Source organism: Vidua chalybeata, chromosome 16, assembly GCF_026979565.1.
Source record: "Vidua chalybeata isolate OUT-0048 chromosome 16, bVidCha1 merged haplotype, whole genome shotgun sequence".
Taxonomy (NCBI): Eukaryota; Metazoa; Chordata; class Aves; order Passeriformes; family Viduidae; genus Vidua; species Vidua chalybeata.
Window position 1 is genome coordinate 423,063 of NC_071545.1, and position 12,851 is coordinate 435,913.

Sequence of the window (12,851 nt, forward strand, 5' to 3'; positions counted from 1 at the left end):
TTAATGTGGTGTCATGTTATAATGTGGAAGGTGTTTCCCACCAAGGTAATCCTAAGGTGTTTGTCAATTCCATCCTGCTCCAAGGAAGAGCTCTTCCCTGTGGCCACAGCATCACCTGTTGTGTGCCACATGACTTCAGCTTTCTGCTCTGCCACCACAATATGTTGTCAGTGCCACTGATGGCCTTTACTCTGCACCTGCTGATATTCCCAGCATCATCCAGGATTTACTGGTGTTATCTCAACCTCCCATAAAACCTGCAGTCTGCTCTGTCAGAAGCAAAGGGGCTTTGTGAAAAGGAAAGGACTTTGCTGCAAGAATGAGGAGCAGCATATTGAACGGTCTGAAGGCAGTGTAGGTGTTCAGCTGAGTGAAGGAGCTGTTAGAGAGGAGGCCCTGGGGAAGGAGAGGGTGGGGGATGCACAGCAGATACAACGGTGGTTTCTCACCTTTTGATGAAATAAAAAGCCAGGCCAACAAACAATAACAGCAGCAGGAGAGATCCCATAACAAATAGGGAAATTTCCCAGCCCTGGAAGGAAGCTGAGGGAACAAAGGCAGAGAAGAGGCATTACAGCCATGAGCTTTTCCAGCATGGGGGGCCCTAGGAGGTCACAAAGAGTCACTGAATGGGTTGGATTGGGCCAGGTTGGGTTGGGTTGAGTTGAAAGGAACCTTTAAAGGCCATCTAGTCCAATCCCCTGCCACGGACAGGAACATCTTCCACTATCCTAGGTTGCTCCAAGCCCCACCCAACCTGGCCTGGAACACTTTAAGGGATGGGGCAGCCACAGCTTCTCTGGGCAACAACAGGTTGGGCTGTCTCAGCCTCCCACTCTTTTTCCTATGCTACAGCCGTTGTGACATCCCAGCTCTGGACAGTTCCAGCCTGGGTGCCAGTAGCTGCTCCCAGCAATTGGGCCGTGGGGCTTCCTGGCTATGTGACCAACAGGTCCAAAAAACAAGAGCCTCCCTGCTTAAGCCCAGTGGCTTGCCCACGTGTGCCCTCTCCTGTGGAGATGTCACCTGACCCTGGTCCCAGCCCCACTCACTGTGCTGGAAGCAGAGTCCCTCCTACTTACCACCACTGTATGACATGAATGGCACATTTTGGGGGGTGACACACTCGGGACTGGTTTTCAGAACTCTCCCATCCATGAAGAAGAGATGGGTGCTGGCCAGGAATGCCTGGAGACCAGGTTTTGATGGACTACTCCTGCTCTGACTGCTGAGCCCACACCTGCTGAGCCCAGACCTTCACCAGTGAGCCCACACGTCATGTTAAGCTCTGCCAAGAAACAACAGCACATTTTGGGTGGTCAGAAACCCTCTGGTGCCAGGGATCATACTGCTCCCCTTGGCTGTGTGCGCTCCTGCTTCCATGCTCTTCACTTTTCTCTCCCCACTGCTCTGAAATCATGCTGCCATGCTGCATCACAGGTAACTTGAGCACGTGCTCAACCTTTCTTTTGGTGACAAAAGGGACTTGAGGTCATCATCCCACCCAATAGAATACTTTTTACTACACTTTGTACCTCTACCCACTGGTCAGAATTGACTGAAATTGTTCAACTAGTCAAAAAGGCATTTGGGTTAGGGAGACAGAGCATGGCAGCAAAGTCTTCTCTTCCTTACAAAACCAGCCAAAACCCAGAAAACATTTTTCCTATCCTCCAAAAGCTGTAGTCCCTAAGGCTTCCAGAAGTGACTGGTCTAGGTACTTTGAATAAATGTAAGAGTTGGGAACCAGAGTCCTCTGGACTGCAAAGGACTGTTTACTTTGTGGGTTTAGGTTTGTCTGGCAGACACCACAAGGATCAGCAGAGACTGCCATTCCTCATGGGGCCCTCCAGCTTGGCCTCACGAGGAACCCAGGTCAGGTTGTCTCCTGCTCCTCTCATTGACATCCCAGTGCCCACCATTGTTCCTCAATGTCCCCTCACTCCAGTGCCAGCCTGCAGGGTGGGCTGGAGCAGGGACTGTCCCGATAAGGCAGCTGTGGATGAGCAATTACAAGGGAAGAGGGCACTTGAACTGGGCACAAGGAGCTGGGTACCAACCTTGCAGGTAGAGGTCAGAGACACTGCAGGAGCGCTCCTCCTCCAAGGAGTTCACCAACACCCTCTCCAAACTTTTCAGCATCCTCCTGTGGTGCAGGGTTCACATGGAACAGTCTAGGGGAAGAGAATATATGGTTTTTCTGGGTGCAGTTCAGGACTGCTGGTAAGCTCCTGGCTATGTGTCCCTTCCAAAACACTTGGCTTCATCCCACCCTCCTCTGCCTTCCACTCTCCTCTGCCCCCTCCTGCCGGGTGAGTCTTTACTTCTGGCCTTCTACACCTGTACACCAGCTTGGCTCCTTTGGCAGCTTCCCAGGGAAGTGGAAAAGGGGCATGTCCCACATCTCACCACAAAGGCCAGTAGAGAGCAGTCTCTCATGCGGGAAGAGGAGGGAGAGACCCACTCTTGCCCCTCTCAGGAGGATGGAAGAGGAATTTCCATTTTGCCAGATCTTGGCACGCTGATCCAAGTGTGGTCTTTGCAGAGGCTGGAGACCCCCCTGTACATTTACATCCCCTTGAACATTCCTGACTCTGGCTCAGCACTGAGACACAGGAATTGGTTTCCACAGATGGGCTGAGATTGGAGGGTGTGCTGGCAGTTTCCCTGACTGTGCCCCCCACCACCATGAGACACCTGGAGCAGGGGGTTCCTGCCATTGCTGCAAATCTAACCCTGCAGAAAGAAATCCTGATCAGTGTCGCACTACGACATGAAATAACTCACGCATGCACACTAAGATTAAAAGAGTAAAAGGAAGTAACTTTTATTTCTGACTTTGCAATATATAGAATTCTAAAAGTGATAGTGGATTGGAAGATGAGATTGATACTTCTCTAACTACACTGGTCAAACAGTCTATCAATTCTCTCTTCCTACAAAGAAGAATGTAAAACAATTACTATTTACATGACAGTGCATGAGAAACTTTAGTAGACATACGTAAACATCAGAAGGTATAGAAAACTTTTAAAGGAACTTTAAAACTTTTAAAAGAAAAAAGAATAGGGTGACAGATCAGGGCTCAGCCCAGCCTGAGTAGAGACAACTCAAATGAAATACGTGGCCACCTTCATATCACAGAATCATTATAGAATGGTTTGGGTTGAAAGGGACTTTAAAGCTCATCTTGTCCCACCCACTGCCATGGGCAAGGATACATTCCACTATCCCAGGTTCCTCCAAGCCCCTCCAACCTGGTCTTGGACACTTCCAGAGATGGGACAGCCACAGCTTCTCTAGGCAGCCTGTTCCAAGTCCATACAAGCCCACGCTGGAGCTGTAGGTGCAGGTGCTCTCTTGGGCTGGCAGCCCCATATCCACACATTGGTGTGTGTACCAGTTCTCTCCCAGTGCATCCCCTTTCACAGCAGCAGGCTGCCCAAAAGCCCCTCTCCCATGCCATGGAAAGCTGAGGTCAGCCCCTGTCCCAGCCCTCCCACCCCAGCCTGGTGGGATGCCCTGCTCCGCTCACTGGGTGTGGGGAAGCAGACGTGGAGATCTGTGGCGAAGGCATGCTGGGGACAGCTGTTCCACAGTCCAGGAGAAGGCTCTGAGAGGGCAAACTGCAGTCCTGTGCTGGCATTGCCACAGCAGCTCAGGGACACAGGCCTGTCCCCAGAAGAGTCAAAACTCACCAACATGTTACACACCTTTCTTCCCACCTCTAAATCCCAGTCTGGGCCCCAGTTCCTGGTGCTGGATGATGGAGAGTTGGCAGGAGCTTGAGCTGGAGCTGAAGCCAGCTTTCACAGAGCCATCATGGAGATGGTCCAGCCTACCCCTCCAGAATATGTGAGCTTGGCCAAAGCAAACTTAATTGGTCTGACTGGCTTCTGTGGGAGTAAGATTGCTGCCTCATTACAGCCAGACTCCCACACCTAAGAGTTTGTCCTCCAGGATAGAGTTTTCCAAGCTATACAATACCTGCCCTGGCATTTCATTAACCTATTGTTCCCTCTTCACACCAGGAACTTTACTAGAGAAGTAACCTCACCTGTCAACCTTGCAGGGCACAGTGTAAGATGGCCCAAGGAAACCCAAGTGTCCTCCAGCTGTGCCAGGCTCACACATGTAAACTAAGGCACCCACCAAGTTCTCTGGCACTGCCTTCCCATGAGCAGGAATCCCATTGGTGCTGTACACAGCTATTGTGCTGGGGCCTTCACTCGTAACAGAAATGTTCTTGGAGGTCAGGTTTGTCCCATCTGGAAATGCCAGGGAAATAGATGAGATTAATATCTAGATAGTGTTAGGCTGAACTTTGAGCCTGGGAGGACAAGCTGGCAACAAGGAGGACTCCAAAAAGAGAAATGAGAAATACAGTAATGGTCGTGACTGAGGCCAAGTAAAGCTGCAAGGAAGCTGCTTGCTGTAAACGTGTTTCCAAAAAGATCAAGGTTCCTCTGAGATGCAGTTGTCTTCATGCAGCCCAGATAGAAATTAAGGTGAACATGAGTAAGAATGTGAATGTGTTAAGGTGAACAAGATAAAGGAATGTGCTGACAAAGCACCAGCTGAGGATAAGGAGGAGGTCCTGGCAGGCTGCTTTTGGCTCTGCAGAGGCAAGCAGAGAACTGCCTCAGTTTCCCTGAGCCACCAAAGACCCACTTTCTCCTGGGACAGGCCCAGGGCTCACCAGCTTATCTCTACCAGAACTGTCCTCATGGACAGGGCATCTCATCCCATCAACACAGCACTGGGCGGTCTGCCTGTGCCAAGAGGCACCCTGGGACCAAGCCTGTGTCCAGTTCTGGGATCACCAGCACAGGAAGGACATAGACCTGCTAGAGCAAGTCCCGCAGAGGCCGTGAAGATGACTTTGTGACTTAGAATGGAATGGTTTGGGTTGGAAGGGACCTTAAAGACCATATTGTTCCAATCCTCCTGCCATGGGCAGGATCCGTAGATCATATGGATCAGAAGGTCAAGTAGACAACAAATGCCCTGTAGAGATGTCAGTCCTGCTGCCACCTCTGTGGCTGCCAATGCCCAAGGTCAGAGCAGCTGGTGGTCTGTGTGCTGAGGGAGCTGGGGATGAAATGCTCTGCAGAATGTGGAGGAAGATCACTATGCTCTGCCCAACCCTAGACATCTCTGTCATCAGCACCAAGACCAAATTAGTTGGATCCAAGCCAGGAGGACACAATGTGAGAGGGAACACTGGGCTGAAGATCAAGGTGGGCATTATCCATGGGAGGTCCCTAGACTGCTCTGCTCCTGCCCAGCTCACCTCTGAAGTAGGCATAAGAGACTCCAACACTGCTGGATGCATTGAGGGCCTGGACCAGAGTCAGCAGAATCTCCTCCTGCTTCAGGAGCCACTCCTGGCAATCTAGGAAACAAAGAGCCCAGTGTTACCCAGCCAGTGCCACCTTGGTCATGGGATACAGCTTATCTGGGATGGGTGCAGGTCCACTCCTGCTTATCATCCAGAGGACCCCAAAAGCTTCTCTTCACCCAGTCAGATGGAGGTGGGAGGGAAGACTGGGGAAGCTCAGCTTGGCATGAGCTGCCATGTAATTTTTGCAGGCAACTGTCAGGTGTCCTGGTTTTGTTTCCTTTCGGGTTAGTTCACACAACCCATCAGGACTCTGGGTGGTCACCCTGGCTTTGTGCACATGCTCTGGCCCTCAGGAGGTCCTACAGAAGCAACCAATGCCCACCTGCAACATGGAGGCAGAAGGAGAGAGTCTGGCTGAAATGTTTGTTGGGGCAGTCATTGAACATTCCAGGGATAGGCCTGCTGAAGATTGAGGATGTGGAGTCCTGGGTCACAGAGCAGCAGTTGCACTGGCTCATGGACACATCTCCTGGCTGATGTCTGCAAGAGACAAACAGGTATATGACACAAAACATGACCTGCCAGTCACTACCAGTCACACACACCTCCACCAAGAGTGAAACTGTGATTGCAGCCTTCTCCTTTTACAAGTTTTGGAGATATATCCCATCCTCACCAGTACCTCCTTGTCTCACAACAAAACCCTCAACAATTCAATAAAAACCTTCAATAAGAACCAGGCATCCCTCCCTTAAACTTCCCCCATTGGTTTGTGTGTCTGTCTGTCCCTCTGCCTTCCACTCCCCCAAATCCCCCCACTGGTGAATGGGCGTCCCTTCCCCCTGGTTACTGCCCTGGTATTTGAGCTGTTGCGAAAGCCTCGGGGGCACTGTCGGCTGTAGGGTACAATGGCGCTCAGAGCTCCTCGGAACTCGGATTAAACCTGAGACTTTTTCCCTGGCCGTGAGTCGACTCCCTCATTACCTCCTCGGACGTTGCCTCTCCTCCTAACAAGGCAAACAGCGAAGCGCGCTGTCTTAGCCACTCCCTGAATCTCATAGAGAAACAGGGGAGCGTCCCCTGCAGCTGACTGTGCCTCGGCCGGGCAGGCAAAGCCAGGGAGCTTCAGGGTGGGCACAGCGGCACCTCAGCACAGTGGAGTGGGGCCCCTGGAGCTCTGTGAACTCAAACTTGCCAGAAGAAGCAGAGGGAAGGACCTCACTGATCAGGACAGCAGATGAGTTCAGCTCAGGAGTAGTGGTTGTCCCTGCCTGGTGTGGGCAAAGCCACTTGGAAGATCCACTGAGAATCTTTCCCATGGCACCTCTCTATTGACTCATCTACAGCCCTCAAGGTGGGGTCCTCCAGGACAGCCTCTCTGCCAGGGGTCAGCACCCTGACAAGAGTGTCTGCTCTGTCTTCTGAGTCTTATAGACCAGGGCATCTACCAATCCATAGTGAGACAAAGTGAAAATTTAACAGGGTAGAAATCCATTTGGATTTGGGTGAAATGTGCTGCTTTAAGCTTGCTAACACAGTAAAATATGCTGTTTAGTCTGGTAACTGCAGCACTAGCAAAACTGCCCCAGCTAAGGAGAAAGAATGCAAATTTCCAAGGTAAAGAGAGAAGAGATAGGAAAGACTCCTCGGACCTTGAAACAGACAGCGCAGAGTGACCCAGGAGTTCTCTCTGTACTTTCTGACAAAAACTGAGTACAAGTGTAACTAGCTGTAACATGAAATCAGCAGAATGAATATGCATGAACCTATTGTGAAATTCTATGCATATGTAAATTAGTGAGAGTAATAAAAAAGGATTGGGAGTTCTCAGGGGCATGCATGTCCTTTGAAGGGGAAAGATCCCTCACATGCATCCAGTGCTGTAATAAACATACCGTCCCTACAAATCTTTGTTGGAATTGTAGGGTTTTGATTTTTTGTCCACACTTCAATAGCTCATGATGCTCATGCTCTCTTTGTAGTGCCCTTTTCCATAGTAGAGAACAATGGCATCAGGGCTGCTCTGGATGTTGTTCTTAGGGATAACCAGGTCAGGGTTCAGGGAAGAGGAGCCAATGAGAAAGAACCCTTGGCTGTCGGTGACTTTGCCCTGGAGGTTTAGCACCTTGTGCACTTGGTTCCCATTGCCATTGTACAAGACCAGGTAGTAGCCATCCAGGTGGGCTGTTTGCCCACTGGTGTGATAGAGCTCCATAAATTCAGCAGTGTCCATTCCTGGGCTGTCAGCACTGACTTCGTTGATCAGGAGGGTGTGCTCAGTTTCCCAGCCCCTGGTGGTTTTTATGAGATTTTAAGCAGCACCTTTGGAAAAGCAGAGGTACAGAAGTACCATGAATCCAATGTGCCAGGTACCTCCCATGATGAAGGCTGGGATTTTTGTTACAGTTCAAGTCTAGAGAGAGAGCCTGTTCTTCTCACAGCTACTAACAGGGCACAGCAGGAAGCTACCACTGGCTGTGCGGGACAAGTACATGAAGCCTCTGACCTGGGTGCTCACTGGCAGAGGCAAGCACTCTTCTTCATGGACTTTAGGTTTGCCAAACAAAACATCAATCCCATACAAACCTGAAGCGTATGGCTTAAACAAGAGAATTCCCAGCTCAGGTCCTTTAAATGCTGGGGGGAGGGTATGGGAAGAAAGAAGAATTGTGTTAGGAAACATAGAAACACACCAGTGACAGCCTTAAAGACCCATAATTTTCCCTCCATGTTTCTTCAGAGATTTATCATGATGCAATGGGGCAAACCTAGAAGTCTGCAGTGTTCAATGCCCTGAGACTTGTGTGAATGATGGAAATTTTAGACGTTAGTTTAATAGTTACTTCCCTGAGTCAAATTTATTCCATGGAAATTAACACAAAATGGCACAAAGATGATAGTAACCATCAACATCGAGATGAAGGTGGGGAAGGAGAATACAGAATGTGGATTCCTGTCACACACATGGCAGAGCAGGTCCACTGACTCCCCCACCAAACAACCCAGCTGCAGCTCCTACAGATGTCAAGGCTTCAGAATATGCAGTGGGGATGAACCTGGAATTTAAGTTGTTTGGGAAAATAGTGAGATTTGTCCTCCCATTTCCAGAGCTCTTCCCCCAAACATCTGTATCATCGCCTGCTGAGTTTTGGTGACCTCCCTGCAGCCCTTGGCCAGTAGAGATCAAACCTGGGGAGGGTTCCAGCCCATGCAATAGTACCAGCACAGTAAGAACTTGCTGCCTTCCTGCAATGCAGGGCCACTTCCATGTGAGTGGGACAGATCAAGAATGCATCCAATCCTTCTGCTGCTTAAAATCAGGGCTGCTGACCACAGCAGTCCCAAGGCGTGGACACCTGTGATCTTTTCTAGGAGAGTGCCAGCCGCAGAGGGACACAGTATCACCTCCTTCAGCTATGACCGCAAACGCCCAGGTTGTGAATGAGCCTGTGGCTCGTTGTCATGGCCAGCTGAGCTGATGCCAGGGCTCGTGTTTCCTCACCAACATGAGGACTCAGCAGTAACTCCAGAGAATGAAGCTGACAGGAATTCCACAAAAGAGCAGGCCCTGATGGAGAGGTGTCCCTGAGCAACCGTGCTTTGGAATGCTCTGCCCCACAGCCCTTTGCGTGGCTGCTCTCAGACCACAGAGGATGGGGAAGTCCCTCCACCACACACCTTCTGCCTCCCCTAAGGACCCAGCCCAGTACTGTTCTCCCTTCCAGGCGCAGTTCATGCCCAAAATCACCATCAACATCCCCCTCTGGCAGGCTCTTGCTTCTGCCCAGTCTTCAAAGGAAAAGGAACTGGACCAGATTCTCTTCCCAAATCCATACTTACAAGGTGCCAAATTTCCACCACTCCTCGCTATTTCAGTTAAAAGTAGGAAGAAAAGAGGAGGAACACACAGGCTATGCTCCTCTCCAGGGGCAGGCGCGGGACGGAAGAAAACCCACCAGGAATGGGAGAACCAGCAGGATAAAAAATACACAAATCCCCCACAGCTGGGCAGGCTGGAAGGGCAGGGGCACGACTCCCGAGAGGAGGGGGCAGCGGCCAAATGGGATGAGAAGGAATGGGGACAGGGATGGGACGGGACAAGCCTTCGGGGGTCGCTCACGCCGCCACCCGCGCACTCACCGCCGCCGGTGCCGACGCTGGGGCCGGTCCGGGGAGGGCGGGGCGGGGGGAGGAGGCGGTGAACGGGGAGCCGTTCACGGGTTCCATTCCCAAAGTGAGCTCACTCGTCTCCGTGTCCCAGGAGATCCCGCTCTGGCTTTTCCCAGCTCTTTTCCCGAGGTGGGGGGATGAATGGACGGACGGGTGGATGTGCTCTCGGAAAGCGAACTGCATCCCAGCTGCGTCCCCGGCTGTGTGGGCAGCAGGGCAAGAGCACCCTCGGCTCCAGTCTGGTGTTTCCACCTGCAGAGCTGCTTCTAGCTCTGGAGTCCCAACATCAGAAGGACGTGGAGCTGCTGGAGCGAGTCAGGAGGAGGCCACGGAGGTGCTCCGAGGGCTGGAGCCCCTCTGCTCTGGAGCCAGGTTGGGATAGCTGGGGGTGTTCAGACTAGAGAAGAGAAGGCTCTGAGGAGATCTTAAGAGCTCCTTCCAGTGCTTAAAAGAGCTCCAGGACAGCTGGAGAGAGACTGTGGACAAGAGCTTGGAGGGACAGGACAAAAGGGAATGGCTTTAAATTGAAAATGGGGAGATTCAGATGGCGTATTAGGAAGAAATTCTTCCCTGTGAGGGTGGTGAGGCCCTGGCACAGGTTGCCCAGAGCAGCTGTGGCTGCCCCTGGATCCCTGGAAATGTCCAAGACCAGGCTGGACAGAATTTGGACCGACCTGGGATAGTGGAAGATGTCCCTGCCTCTGGCAGGCTTTTGGAATAAGATGGACTTCAAGCTCTCTTCCCACCCAAAGCAATCTGTGATTCTGTGATTTTATGGATGGATGAACAAAAGGATGTTCATTGGTTTCATATCCATTCCCTCACTCCACTGGACTCCCTACTCAGAACTCGTACACCTTCCCGGATGACATTTTGTCCATCCTTGTAGCAGCCTCAGAGGCTGAGCCAGGAGCTGAAGGGCTGCATGGTTGTGCCCAGCCTGCCCCAGCAACAGTGACAGAGCTTTCCCATGGGACTGTCCCTGCAGCCTCCAGGAGCCACTGTGCTGTTCCTGCTGTGCAGGATCCAGTGCCCAGCCTGTCCAGGTGCAGAGGGAAGAGCAAACACCATTGCATAGCTCCCAGCAGGTCTGGCCAGCTCTGGCCAGGGGGAGCTTGAAGCCCCTCTGAGTTGCACTGGGATCGTGTTCCCTGGGAGATGGGGAAGGGGCAGGCCTGGTCTTCCTCTCCCCATCAACCTTCAGGTTCTGCTCGCCCAAATGTGTTCATAGGGCTGCTCAGCCCCCTCCCTGGATCCCCATATGGAAGATGTGTGTGACTATTGCCTCACTCTGCCAGACACAGGGACCGGAGGGAGGAGGAGATCCTGTGGATCCTACTTGGGTTGGACTTGGTGCCGAACACTCATTTGATGCAGCAGCTGCTCCTGCTGCTCTCCTAGATCCAACTCCTACTCACAACTCAGCAGCCTGATGCCTTCCTCTTCTATTTGCTTCAGAGTAAGTGAGAAACTCTTCCAGAGGGGCCATGTTTGTCCCTGGTCTTGCCCGCTGGGCTGAGTGGGCCTCTGCCCCTACAGCCTCAGTGTCTTCATGGGATCTACAGTTTTTCCCCTACAGTGCTCCTTGGAGTGTAAAACACTGCAACTGGTGTCTATCCCTAGAGAGGGAGGAGCAGGATGAGCTTTCCCAGTGACCTAGGTACAGTCTCAGGCAGTTTGGAGTCTGCTGGGTGGTGCTGAGGCAGTTCCCGCCCCCAACTTGAACAAAACAAACTCCCTGAGCACGTGGAGCTGAGTGCTGGCCTTGAGTGCTCTGTGGGTCTTCTCCATGACAGGGTAGTGAAGTCAACAATCCCTCTGAGAGGGTTTATTTAGTTGAACTATCACATTTTTGAGCCATTGTACTTATGTAATCATGAGGCTTTGGAATTACAAAGGGTAGAGGAAGGGAAACACCCTTACCCAGAACGGCCCTGACTCATCCCTTGCTGGATCCACATGGTGCAGTCAGAACTCAGTGACTCCATCATGTGGTGGGTCCCAGACCTACTCTGGTCCCTGTGTGCTCCACTTGCTTCACCCACTGTTGCTCAGTGCCAATAGAGCACACACTGGCACCACATCCTGGTGGGGAGCTCCTGGATCCCCAGAAAGCTGCTTCCTCTCATCTGACTTCTCCACCACACCATGGCTCAGCAGCCTGTGGAGAGGCACAGTCAGGTGTGTTTTGGGGAGAGATCAAACATCCTGCCAGGAGGTTGTTATGTGTAATAGGCATAATTTGCGCCTATAAAGTGATATATGGATAGGAGTTTTTATATGTTTAAATATAGACACAAAGCAAGCGAGCCAGGGCAAAGGGGGGAGCTGTCTCATGTATGTTGAAACCATTGTAGAGAAGGCTTCATTTACAGGTTAATACAAGTGGCTCGCTTGGAGATGGGCCGTTTCTTGAGGTAATCTAGGAACGCACAAGCGATGATCGTTCGGACAACTACCCGAGATTGGAATCGCTGGAATCTCCGGGGGGATGTATCTCCGTGTCGCTGGAATCTCCAGGGGGATGTATCTCAGTGTCGCTGGAATCTCTGGGGGATGTATCTCAGTGTCGGCTTCCCGTAACTCCATCACCGATGTACATCGCTTCCTGGACCTGGGATCGTTCAACCCGGCGCAGAGAAAAAAGACTTTATGAATATGTGGGACTTCGAATAGAAAGAAAAGGCTGATCACCAAAATCCTGGCCTCAAGCAAAATAAACTGTAAAAACCGCTCGCGCAGGACCAGGACAGGTGGTGTGAATCATAGGAGAGACCCTCTGCTAGAGTGGTTGAACCTTTGTCTCACCCAGCACTGATCCTGGGCTCAGCACTGTCCTTTTCTTTGTGGCTGGCTCAGACAGAATTTTATCTTTATAATAAAAATTTTTTTTTTCTTTTTTTTTTAATTCAGCTGGGTCAATTTTTACCTATAACAAGGTGAAGGGAGCCTCTGTGGAGCCACCACCAAGTGGGGATGCTGCTCATACAATGAGCAGGGACTGGTGGGGAGAGCTGGGCCCCCAGAGAGAAGAGCAGAGGTGACGGCAGCACCTCCTGTCCATGGCCACTCTGCTCAGGTACTTGGGCTGATGCCAAAGTTCCCCTTGTGTCCAGTCTGGCTGGGAGGTGGAGCTGCAATGCAGGACAGCTCTGGGCCATGCAGGCACCAGGAGGAAAGCTGCAGGTCTCACTGCTCTGTGGGCTCCGTGTCTGCTGGGTGGGCTGGTCACAGTCATGGCTGTGCTCCCCAACATTCAGGGCAAGCAGGACTCAGAAAGTCGAGCATGTACAGCCCTGCCAAACCTTTAAACTCTTCACTAGGACAACACATCTCA